Source organism: Acanthopagrus latus, chromosome 18 (assembly GCF_904848185.1).
Source record: "Acanthopagrus latus isolate v.2019 chromosome 18, fAcaLat1.1, whole genome shotgun sequence".
NCBI classification, from domain to species: Eukaryota; Metazoa; Chordata; class Actinopteri; order Spariformes; family Sparidae; genus Acanthopagrus; species Acanthopagrus latus.
The window spans coordinates 15,684,915-15,697,823 of record NC_051056.1 but is presented as its reverse complement, the minus strand read 5'-3'; positions in this window follow the sequence as shown (position 1 = coordinate 15,697,823).

Below are 12,909 nucleotides of genomic sequence, written 5' to 3'. Positions count from 1 at the left end.
TGCCTGCTCAGTTTAGTGATGTATTGCCTTCATTAGCAGCGTGAAAGGCCCGAACTGGAGTCTTGAACAGCCTGGAATAATAAAGTAAAGCCACCACTGTGGCACCTCTTTATCCCTACTGTCGACTTTGCATCTTTCAGTTATTGCACTGAAGTAGTTTTTCGTCCTCAAGTGATTGACTGAACTCTCGAAACAGTACCAAACAATACAACTAAACAAGAGTCACAGCTGAACAGAGTAGAAATAGGGTAACTGTAAACTTCAATTCTCAGTGGCTCGGTCACTTTGCATATTTAGGTTGGAGCTGTCCTGAAAATCTACGCCTCCATTCCTGTTCCTTTTACTCTCACTCTCTTTCCAATCACACCCCTCCACTCTCAGAGAGGGTAGATGAAGACAGAATTTTTATTCATATAAGTGTGAACACTTACTTCTAATTTCACACAGAGCACGGCTTTCTGTTGCCTCTTAAATCAAACCCGAAGTTGATTCTGGGTTCAGCGTCTGTTTATTGAAGCCAATGAAAATTTCCGTGGATGTGCTCACTCTTCATCGACTGGTGAATATCTGAAAGAACAGTTGCTAAGGCTTTATCACATAAATGCTTGAAAAGTGATTAAAGAGTCATGAGCAACTCTCGTTATACAGCGAGTCTCAACAAATTTTCAGTCATACTAAGTCTACTCTCATCACAAATGTGAAAACGTGTAAATACTGTGATGATAACTTGTATGCACGCACACGCGCGCGCGCAGGCAGGGCTGTCCTTTAAAGCCCGCTCTCTCCGGGACTGTCCTTGCCTCTGTGAAACCTCCTCAAGCGTGCCACAGGAAGGGAACAGCAATTAATTTGACTGACATCATTCAGTGTGATGGCTGAGGTGGCGACAAGACGGTGTGTGTGTGTGTGTGTGTGTGCATGCGTGCCGTGCAGCGCACACCATCACCTGCTCCAGCATTCGACCCAGAGTCCCTGCAATGTCGACCGCGCGCTGTAAAACTCAGAGAATTTTTTTTTTTCCTTCCCCTGTTGTTTATCTTTTTGTTCCAGTGAGGTTCTCAAAGCGATTCTGTCCTCTTAGATTGGCCCGTCGGAGGGAGCGATGTTAGACGTGGCAGCTTCAGATGATGCTAATGACTGGCCCTGGGGAAATGATTTACTGAGACAGGGAGAGAGAAAGGAGGAAAGGGGCAAGGAGAGAGAACGGTCTTATGTAAGTATCGAGCAACATGAAAAAAAAAAGAAAAGAAAAAAAGGATGGAAGGATGCTCTGTAAATATCACATAACCCACCAAGTATCACCAAAGTCAGAGCGCTGTCACACCCATAATGAGGCATCATGCTGTTTGCTTATAGACAGGCAACACCTGGCTAATGTGAAGGTGTGTGTGTGTGTGTGTGGGGGGGGGGGGGGGGTATTTAATGCTGTAAATGATTTCCCCGCCACCCCGTCTCTTCTCCTGGGGAATTAAAAGGCAATTAAACAGTTTGCAATTATCTGTATTACTCTCCATTAAATATGTATTATTCACAACTGGCAAAGCTATCATAATTGCGCTCGAGTCTAATGCATTTTTAATACCTCAAACGGCGCCAAGATAAGCATAATTGAGAGCGAGCTAGTTGGTGGCTTCAGCCAGAGTGCGTCAACGCGGCGATGCTGACAGAAAGGGAATGCACTTTGCACGCTGGAGTCTGCTGCCGCTCTGTCTGTGCGCGTCTGCTCTCTCCCTGCTGAGGTTAATAGCCGCTCCGTGCACATTTTCAAACTCATCGAAGCGACACGTCAGGCCACCGCCGCAACATCTGGGGGAATTTGTTCTATTCAGGATGCAGAGAGGCTATTTTCGTAAACCGTGGAATAAATGTAAAAAGCATATAAACGTGTCTGATCTCAGCAATGGGGGTACCTCATCCAGAGCTTCAAAAATAGATACATGAGATCACCCTGCACGTCTTCTGACCTTTAGTGTTCGTCCTCCGCAGCAAGCCCTTTATGTTCCCATGCCTAGTTTTACTCTCGCTCTTGATTTCTCTTTCTTATCACACCCCTCCGCTCTCTTCCTCCACCCCTCGCCCTGTTTACTGTTTGTGCTGCGGGCCGCTGGCACCGCCGTGTTGCCATTCGTCACTCCAACTGGCTCCAGTGGAGAGGACAGGCCCTCTGACCCCACCACTGGGAAAGGAGCAAGGGAATGAGAGGAAGGGAGAGTCACAGAAGGGAGAGATGGGAGCAGAGAAATGTAATTAGAACAGAGGATACAAGGGGGAGGGCTCGACAGTCTGGGGTTTCCTGGCTTTTAGTGCTTTTCCGTTGGTCAAAATATGAATTGCAATACTGAGATAAATTGCAGCTTAAATGAAATGCCTCTATAATGTGATTATGAAGTTGTTGAGCCACTTCAAGTCACATGAAAAGCTTCACTTGAGGTAAATATTTGGTGTCAAACTCTCTTGCATACGTGTTCACATACGCCTAAGGGGAATTCTGTTATTTTTAAACCTGGGCGCCCTTTATTTAAATGTTTGGGTGTGTAAATGAGCGACACTGTCCAAAAGATCTGGAATTGGTCCAGTAGGTCGCCTCAGCTGGCAGCCGTGACATGGCTGCAACATAATCCTTCAGGGCAACTCCGGGCGTCAAATGTCCACTAAAAGCGCTCGTTTTTCCCAGACAGGCTGAGGTTGTCACAGAGAGAGACAGACCTTTTTCTCGGGACACTCAGCTGTTTTGAGTGTAATTTTATTTGCCAGCAAAGGGAAGAAGAAAAAACACTGTAAACATTTAAAGAATAAATTGAATGAATGAAATGAAATTATAAATTTGTTTGGCCACAATAATCGTGTCATGAAAATCTGTTATCATGACAGCCCTGGGCGAACCACTGGACAGATTCCAAAACTTTTGATAAGTAAGACTCATTAAATACCCAAACATGTAAATGTAGGGCCCAGGTTTAATCTCCCCCACCCCACCCCTTTTTTTTTTGTTCTAGCAGCTGTGATGGCCGGCTCATCTGATTCACACCATTTTCATTACACCATTCAGTGACCCTTTGTGTTCTGTGCGGATGCATCTGCATTCATTATGTTACTTCGCCTCTTTAATTAGGTTTGTCCCTAATGTTGCGCCCATCTGTAAGTGGCAGGAAGTGAGAGTGACTGAGAGCAAGAAATGACGATGTTGCCCACACAGTCGAAGCAGAGGAAAACATCCTCATCGATTCACTAATCTCACCACATGTTTCACTCTAGGTTTTTTTTACTTTCAAATGAAGACTACCCCTTCATCTGTTTGCTGTCTTGTCTTCTCTTCTCCAACTACCTGTATTGAATCCTAAATCATCCAGACAAAATTTTAGAGAATATAATCCCTCATCATAAACCAATGCAGTTTGCGCTGTCACACAGTGTCATAGAGTGACCTCTACTGGAGATGAGCCGAAAATGGAGATGAGTTGACCTGGGTCATTGCTAAATTCAGCTCAATCAAATCCTCTTGAGAAATAAAGACAGATTTGATGTATTGGCCGCATAATTGCTCCTATCGGCCTCATCTCTGAGTGACACCGAGGCAAAGTAGAAATCATCCCTGAAGCATGTTAAATGGACAGTCAAGGCATATCAAATTATACAATGAATAATACGCCGAATACACGAAAATGGTTTTCAACATGGGTCCATTCAAGCCACAGTCCATAGTTAACGATGCCAATGTTAATGCTCGCGCTGGTAGAAACGCCCATGGGTAAATTGTGACTATGCGAATGCTAATCAGCTAGCTTGTGGGGGAGAGCAGATGTGTGTTATCTCTCTAAAACCACAACATCAGCAGCAGCAGCAGCAGCAGCAGCAGGGACTGACAGAAACTGACAACTATGCAGGGAAACTGTGAAATAGTTGTCCTTTCCACCTGGGCTAAAGAAAGGTGAAAGCTGCTGTCCTGTCTGGCCTGTCTAGTGTGTTACTAAACAGTGGATGTAGCTGATGCAGTACAATGCGTGCTCGGACTCTTTGTAAAAACATGTTGAAGTCCCCCCAAGTCATAAAAATGTGTTTTTTGTCTTGTTCTTGAGTTGAAGTTGAATGTTTGAGCTTCACTGTGTAGAACGATGTATGGGCACAAGAACGTTTTCACAATCTCTGAACAAAGTGTAATTTTTCTCTGCACTCATTAAAAATCTGATCTGACTGACGAGGCGGGCCTACGAGCATAATTTGTGACATCACAAATAGTTTGAAAGCCAACCTCAGATCCAATGCTCATACACAAATGTGAAACTTGAAGCCTCCAGCCTCCAGCACTGAAAATGGACTTTACAATAAAACAAGAGACATCTTTTGTCAGCAGTGGAGAAAGAATAGATGCCCTTTATGATTTTAATGTGGTAATTTTATATATGTATGCCTTTTTTCCCAGTAAAAACAATGTTAGAATTACATTAGAGAGTTATTATGTTAGCCTAAATATGTGTATGTAAAATTTCACGGTTCTATTTAGGAGAGCTTTTGAAAGGGCCTTTTTGAACAAAAATTACAAACAAAGCATGTCACATGTAATGCTCCTTCTTTTGTTAGTGGCTGCTTGGGAAATACCATGCATCACCAGATGAGATAGATAGATTAGATGACTCACATAGTGGCAAGTAGTTATTATGTGTGGTTCTTGTGGTTTCAGTTTTCAGTGCTCACGGCCACATGAGGTGGTGAAGCAACTTCATAGAAATGTGTCAAGTTCTCCTCCTTCACTGTCTAGACTATGATCTCTGACAAACATCTGGCAAAACGTAATCAGTTTGAAGCTTGAGCTGTGGCTCAAGTCCATTCCATATATTAATTTTTCACACTTTTTTGAGATGCATGACATTGGATTTTTGTGGAAGCCTAGTGTTGGCCAGGGTTAGCTTTGGGGCTTTTTCTTCCCATTTGTCCTGAAAACGATTTCAGGTTTCGGGGATTGAAAATCAGCAAACACAGCGACATGTGATTGCTCCCATGATTCCCAAAATGCATTGCACAAACAGGAAGAACGAGGGGCTAATCCAGGCCTAGCCTTTAAGTGCATACAGTAATTTTATAACAGGGTCAACCATTAAGCTATTTTTTGTTGCTCAGGCATCATGTGACATGTGGTTTAAAAACGCAAATAACATGTAATCTTACAGTGAATCACTGAGTAAAATATGTGAGGCAGGGACAGAACAACAGATCAGGCACGGAAGGAGAATATAAAAGCCAGGCATATTTTTTAGGTTCTGCTCTGTGCATCTGAAAAGGGGATTAACAGAGCGGGAGGGTAGTACGGCAGACCACTCAGCAACAGACATCCCACTTGAGTGATGGCACAGCGACAAGCTGAAAAAACATCCCCAGCAGAGAGACAGAAAGAGCAGGAAGGAGGAGAAAGGAGGCAGATAAGCCTTTAAGGACGGCGGGAGAGAAAAACGATCGCCTGAGAGTTCAGGAAGAAACTGTGACAAGGTGGATGATAAGAAAAATAACTTTAAAGCAGTTACACTTTCTCCTTGAACTAACTAAAACTTAATCTCAGAAAGACATTGAAACGTGTGCTGTTGTTTATTTGCATTTAGGAGAGGCATTAGCTGCTTGTTAGCTGTTAATATATTTTGTACTGTCAAAGAGTGTTTGGTTAGGAAGACTACAAACCCCCACGAAGAACAGCCAACTTACTGTTGTGGAGGGGTTTGTGTGTCCCTGTTATCCTGGAAGCACTGTTGTCAGGGGCAATAGCTCCTGGTAGGGCCCCTTACCCCTGAGCTTCTCTAACTGGTGGGACAGGAACCGTAGCTGGTGCAGGAGATAGAGCGGTACAACTAGATATTATCAGACTCACCTCCACACGAGCCGGTTCTGGAATCAAAGTCCTAGAATGGGGCCAGACTCTCTCCTTTCCTGGAGTTGCCCAGTATCAGATGCTTGCCTGAACTGTTGTTACTGGACTTCTGTGCTCAACATGAATCCAACGTCACCTATGAGCACAAGCTGGTACTTTGTACCAAGCAAAGGAGTTCTTGGTCATGAGTGACTGGAAAGTGGAGCATGAGATTGACAGGCGGTTTAGTCAGGCATCTGCAGTGCTGCGGGTGTTTCGCCAGATGTTGTGATGAGGAGGGAGCTGAGTCGGAAGGCAAATCTTTCAATTTACCACTCCATTGCAATTCCAACCCCTCATCTATTTTCATGAGCTATAGGTAGCGAATAAAAGAACGAGATCATGGATACCAGTTGCAGCCCTAGAGGTAGGGTGAGGAGCTTGGACATGCGGAGGGAGCTTGGAGTAGAGGGCATGTCCAATACATACACAATACATATCTTATCTTGCCTGGGGTTTTTTTGGTATTATTATATTCCATTTTTACCAATAAATAGTCCCAAATCCTAAACGATGGATCTTTAAAGGAGGAAATGGATGTGAGTACAGATTTTCATTTCACAAAAATACATGTACGCCACTAACATGAGGTGCTTTTATTTTCTAGTTTATCATCAAGTAACTTGATTCAACCAGATTCACTGCTGAAGCCAAAGTAACTCTTTATATGCAATGTATAAATCATTGCACCAGTAACAATAATAATGAACAAGGAACAACACATGACCCAGTAGGGTCAGGACGACTCAGCTTCACCCAGAGGGTCCAGGAATAGAAACACCTCAAACATTCATTATTGCAGCCGGATGTGTCTGTGGCTGTGCATTTGTGCTGCTCTTTCAATTCCATAGGAGGGGAGCAGACAGCAGACAAAATTTGGTCTATTTTAGGAAAGGGTCTTGTCAAACAGGAGCACAGCAGGAGTCTCTTTTACCCTCTGGAAAGTTCAGACGGGACCACGCGAGCACGTGCTCTCAGGCACACACAGAACGCATATGAGAGAGACTCAGCTGTGGGAACAAGGGCTCTGGCTCCTTCGTTTGACCGCTGTCAGAGAACCAAACACATTTTACCACCTCTGTTTCGGTCACATAACCGTTCAACTGAGCATCACAATCCAACCATCTGGAAAAAAATCCGGTCTTTTCCCTCACTGTCGGTGATATCACTGAGAGAGAAACTCATACAAGAGAGGACAGCTCAGAGCTTTTCTGCGGTCTCTTTGTCTTTTATCAATAGACGAGTAGGAGTCCGCCACTCATGTAACATCTGTCCTCTACTCTTATACGGCAGCTACATAACAGGAAATAAAGCCATGAGTTGAAAAAAAACCCCCCACAATTCTCCAGCTGACCAAATGCTACTCTAACCCGCGTAACCTGTAGTAAGCCACTTTAAGGCCTACTGCGCACATAATGATGTAATTTTACCCCCATAGGAAAAATCTCGTCCAGGCAGAGGTCAGTGGTCGGGGTCGATCACTGAAGAGCCTTCCTATGGCCAGCGTGGACTCAGCGTGTTGCTCGGGGACAACCCAGCGGGTGGATGCTTGTGGGTTTGAACCCAGATCCTTCTATTCATTACACCACCCTGATGCCACATTTACCAGAGAGACCGTTCTAGTGTGTGTCAACAAGGACTTTCAAGGAAAGCTCATTGAGCAGCAGCCTGCTTGTTTTGCTTTGACAGATCTCTCTTCAGCTGTGTCTTAATCTACCACAGACACATCAGTGTCTGAACACAGGCTGGCACAGTTCGTCCTGTGATTAAAACACCACTCGTCAACTAATCCTGAGAGGTTATAGAGATTAATCGTCGCTCTATAAAATCTAACGTAGATCAAGACTGTGAAAATGAATAAAAAATTAAAAGCCTTCTTTTGTAGAAATCATTTTAAAAAGGATTTGAATTATTTAGCTACTCCAATAAAGGATTTTGGATATTTAGTTCCTCATTACATTTTCTTATATTTGGAGTCAGTGGATTACCATCTTGTTCAAAGCAATCGGAAGACGTCCCTGCGAGCTTCATCTCAGGTTCTTTTGCTTCTGTTTACACTTCGTTTTGGGGCAGCACATTTTAAATATGTACTGCTTGTTACAGCAGTTATTTATTTATTATTTAGTTATTTATTTACTCAGTCGGGGGATTCCCAAATTCATAAGGATATTTTGACTGGTAGCCATAATTGTTTCTCATAATAATGGATTGATTATCTCGTTGTCACGAGACAACAAAGCAATCTTGGTTATCATGAGTTACGCAATTATTAAGTTGTGATCTCGTCAACATGATATAAAAAAGATAAGTGTGACTACAGCCATTCTCAGTTTACATATTTTTGGCCAATACATCCGGTAGATATTTTGCAGAAAACAAAAACAAACAAAAACCTTAACCTGTTGTTAGCAACTGATTATTAGTCAGTGGGGAGAATGAAAAATGCAAATGCAAATTTCCCAGCAATCCATCTAATAGTTGTTGAGCTATGTAAACCAACCAGTGGACGATGAAGTGCCACTCGCATGGCTAACAAAATTTAAAAAAATAATTTTCAACCAGGGCCACTGCTAGTCTCGTAGGTGCACACCCCCCCAAGATTATTTTATTGGTTAGAGGACCCCTTTGCGACCAGGGCCTCCCCTGTCTGTGGCCCTGCATTCAACTTTAGCCTGACTATTTAAACAAAGGCTTCAGAGGGTTTACATCAACATTGGGGAGACAGTGCAGGAGAGGAAGTGGACATGAATGGTTTTTCTGAGGACCGCGTTAATCTTCTTTAATAGGCCCATCTGGAAGTCTGCTCCCCTGCTTAGTTCACCTTCTGTTTATCAATAATTCAATATGTGGCCAGACAGGGGGCCAAGCCTGCTTTGCTGAATTATACGCTTTTACAACACCGCCCTGGGCATATTAAATAATATTAATTTTTGTACAGGTGTATGTGTTTTAATGTGAACGAATGTGAATGGAAAAATTATGCCTCTTACTGTCTTTTCATGTTTAATTATGGACAACATGGGCCGAAGTACTAATTCAAGCTGGATTCTGAGATCTGTTAACCTCAAATACGAGAATGTCAGATAACAGTAGCCAGCTTATCCTGACTTCTTTCAACCACCACAGAAAAGATGAATATCTTCACAGATTAACTTGGCAAAGTATGCGACTTCAGAAGAGATGCCATCAAATTTCCTCGACACTGTCTCAAACAATGGAAATATCACTTTAACAGCGCATCTGCGGAGAGCTGCGTCTCAGATCCTCTTTCCTATATTTACCATAACTCAGATTTCAGCGGTTAGAAGATATGTGGAATTTAATCCCCATCCTATGTGTCCGTTTGAATTAGTATTGGAACGCATATCTCCTGACAGCAAGTGTTATTAAGTTACAAGAAAGTGTTGGGGGGCTAGGTCTCCTTCAGTACAAAAGAGGCCATGGGGGAGATTGATGACTCATAGGATCTCAGGAGACAGAGCGGACGCACAGATCTGTGAGGAGACACCGACAGTGGCGAGGGCTACAGATGGCACTGCTCTGAAAGGGCTTGAACAGGAAGGTAAAAAACAACAACAAAAAAAAACTCCCACGGGGCAATGTATGGATGTCTCTGCAAGGCGCTGATTTAGCTGACACTGGTGCACTCTAGCTCAAGAGTCACTTAGAACAAAATAAATATCTAATCTTAGAGGATCTTTGTAATCTTTGGCTTAAGCAAATCTGTAGAAAAGAGGACAGTATGTACCGACTGTACAGTACTGTAAACAATAACTAATGTAAGTTCATGCTGTTCTTTAGTCTCAGAGGTCAGCAGCAGAGTGCAGCCCAGATGGGTTCGTGTTCATCTTGGGCTTTCAAACAATCCTGTCAGTGCGCACAAATACTGGGCTGCTGCTTTGTAGGGGGGGAGAACAGTTATCCTACAGTAACAGCCTGGGATATAAAAAGAATCCACAGGGGTTAGAGTTAGAGAAACAAACACAAGGTGAGAGTGAGCAAGAAAGAAATGCACGTCTATTTCAAGCTTCAAACCTCGGAACAAACACAAATTAATATCCCGGAGTCAATTGCTCTCATTTCTGTGATGACTTCTTCCCCTTGTTGCTATCTGTGCCCCAGATCTACAAAAAAACCCAGCTATAACTAGAGAGAAAGCTTTCTGTCTCAGAAGCTAAAAGCCAAAGCTTTCAGGTGTCTTTATATTTAAATGGGTCATGTTGTTTGGCTGACCCGATTTATGGGAATGTCTCTTGAAAACCAGTCGAGAGAACGAAACAAAAGACAGAAACTGCTAGAGGTGAGATTCCTCAAAGCCTGCCTGTGTGTGTGTGTGTGTGTGTGTGTGTGCGTGCGTGCGTGTGCGTGTGCGTGTGTGAGAAAGAGTGTGAGCATGCGTGTTTCAGTACAGATCAAGTTCTCCCAGTGGGGAATCTGTCAACTTGTTACTGTAAGAAAGCCCAGTGACATGGTTTCTGCAGGACGTCCTTGTTTTCCTTTATCATCAACACACAATAGCATGGTGATTAAAGTTGACCAACCCAGTCACCAGAATAAATGTTGGAAATGTCAGCAAACCCCAGATACGTTAAAACGTTACGCTGCTTTATTTTCAATCATTATTTTTTTCATCTTGTGTTTCGACAACGCTGTGCTCAGTTAGGGTTAGGAAAATATCATGTTTTCGCTTATCTGGTTCTGTTGCCAAAAAAAATGGCTGAAAATTGTCCCAATGCCTCGGAAAGAAGGAAGGAATCATCGGGGTGTGGATTAAATCACTATGTGGCTTGAGTTGCAAACCACGTTAAGTTTTGTTACATTATGTTGTCAGTAAATTAAAAGCGCTATCCTGAATGAAAGTCCTGTATTTGTTTAACCCGACCTCTTCAATCCCCGTCCTCCTACGTATACAGACTTTTGCCCTTTATACTTCTCCACACTTCCTCTTTTGCGGATGGAGTAAATGGAGGTCGCCGCCAAACAATAAATGTAAATAGAGTGGTGATAATAAGCTGCATGGTTGTTTTCTGATGAGGACGTGCTACATGAACTGCACAAATTTTGAACATAGCCATTTTTTACACGACGCGTAACATTTTATTCTGGGGAATGGGCGGCGTTTGACTGGGTGCCTCATCATATTGTGATTGTCAACCTTTCATCCAACATGGAATATAATAAGTGCAACTGAAACAGAAAAGCAGAGGGATGGAGAAGATGGAAAAGCTAAAAAAAAAGAAAAGAAAAGAAAAAAAATCCACAGCAAAGATGGAGTATAGAGAAGGGATTGTTTGTGGCAAACACACCTGCTCCACAGCTTTGAAGGGGAGATGAAAGCTTGTCCTCTAATTACAGCACTTCGAACAACACAAATATCAATGCTTTTATTCTTCTGGCCTGTGAGGTGTGTGGAGCAACAAACAAAAATCTACTCTCGCTCTCCCCCTCTTTCACTTGTCGCGTCTAACATCACTGCCACCCTTGCGAGAGGCGATCCTCAAAATGTGTGTGTTTTTCCTCTGTGCGATGAAGCGCGTTCTGTATCTCAGCTTTGCTCCTGCGTGCAGTTAGATGGTGAAATTGTTTCTCCGAATCTCAGTTTTGCCTAACTGGCTGGGACAGGAGAGGAGAGAGGGCAGTAAGAAATCCCAAACCGGCTCCTCTTTTGCTTTAAACACAGCGCCTCTGACTGCCTTGTTCTTGCCTCAAACACATTTTAAAGCGTTCACTGGATTCATAAACTGCGTGCAGTCGTGTCTAATGAAATGCCAGTTTGATAAGAGGTAATTAGACCACTGCACGCTGTTGCGAATGTCTGCATACATCACAAGAAGGAGAGGAGAAGAGAGTGGAGGAGGGTTGCACAATATTTCACTGCTCTTATTTTCAATCAGATTCAGTCTTATTCTCAATCTGAGCAGATGTGATGCAACACTGCGTTGCAATGATGCACAGATAAGGACCCGAACGCTCTTGTCCCACGCAACACTGAACCCTAGAAATCCCCAACCCTCAAGCGCGTGCCATTTACCACTGGCACAGTGGAACAGGGCGTGAGTTTCATCTTTTATTCACAGGGACACTCATGAGGAATTCAACAGACATTATCTAGGAGCTTGTAAGATTCAAATAAGCTAACATGTAAATCTCTATCTGAGACGATTTGTTGTTACTTAAAGTGTTCGGAAATGTCGTTTGAATGCCAAGAATAAGTTTATTAATATGAGAGCAGTCAGGACTGTACACGGCCAGAGAGCAGCAACAGATGGGAAGCTGCTACACCTAGTGGATCAACTACAGAACAACAAGAACTAATTAAGCTCATTTTATTCTGGTAAAACACAGAAACTTGATTTCTAATAATGTACAGATGCACTTTTCTGTTTAGTAAGGAAAACAGGTGCAAAAATATGTCCTCTTTTATATCTTGGGACTGAAAGTGGCAAAGGCACTGCTTTTATATCTCCCTGCTGAAGCTACAGGTCCTATCAGACCTCTTGAGATACAAAGAAGTATTAAAAAAAAAGAGCAGTGGGACAGGGCTAGCTGGTTAGCACGCTAACTTTAGCATACGTTTTTACAACACAGTCCACCAACAACTTTGACTTTACATCAACTCTGTTTTCTTCACATGCTGTTGAAAATATTAGTATGTTTTTCATTGTTTTAAAGTGAAATGTGTTCCATTTCTTAAAAAATTGGATATGTTTACATTGTCCATCTTAAAGCAATATATCAAGAGTTACCAGTTGTCATTTACTGCAGGTAGGCCTGTCACAACAATTACATTACCAACTTATCATACATCTCTTACCTTATTATACTTATTTTTCAACTATATATGTATGGGAACTTTTGCTGACCTTGATACTGCCCGTTGAGTTCACATTTTTTTGTCAAATTGCTTTATGTGATTTTATTTTATTTATGTATATATTTTATTCCAATATCAGAATATTAAGGATCAAAAGCTCATTGCTCATTGACAGGGTTTACCTGCATTGTTATGCTACTAA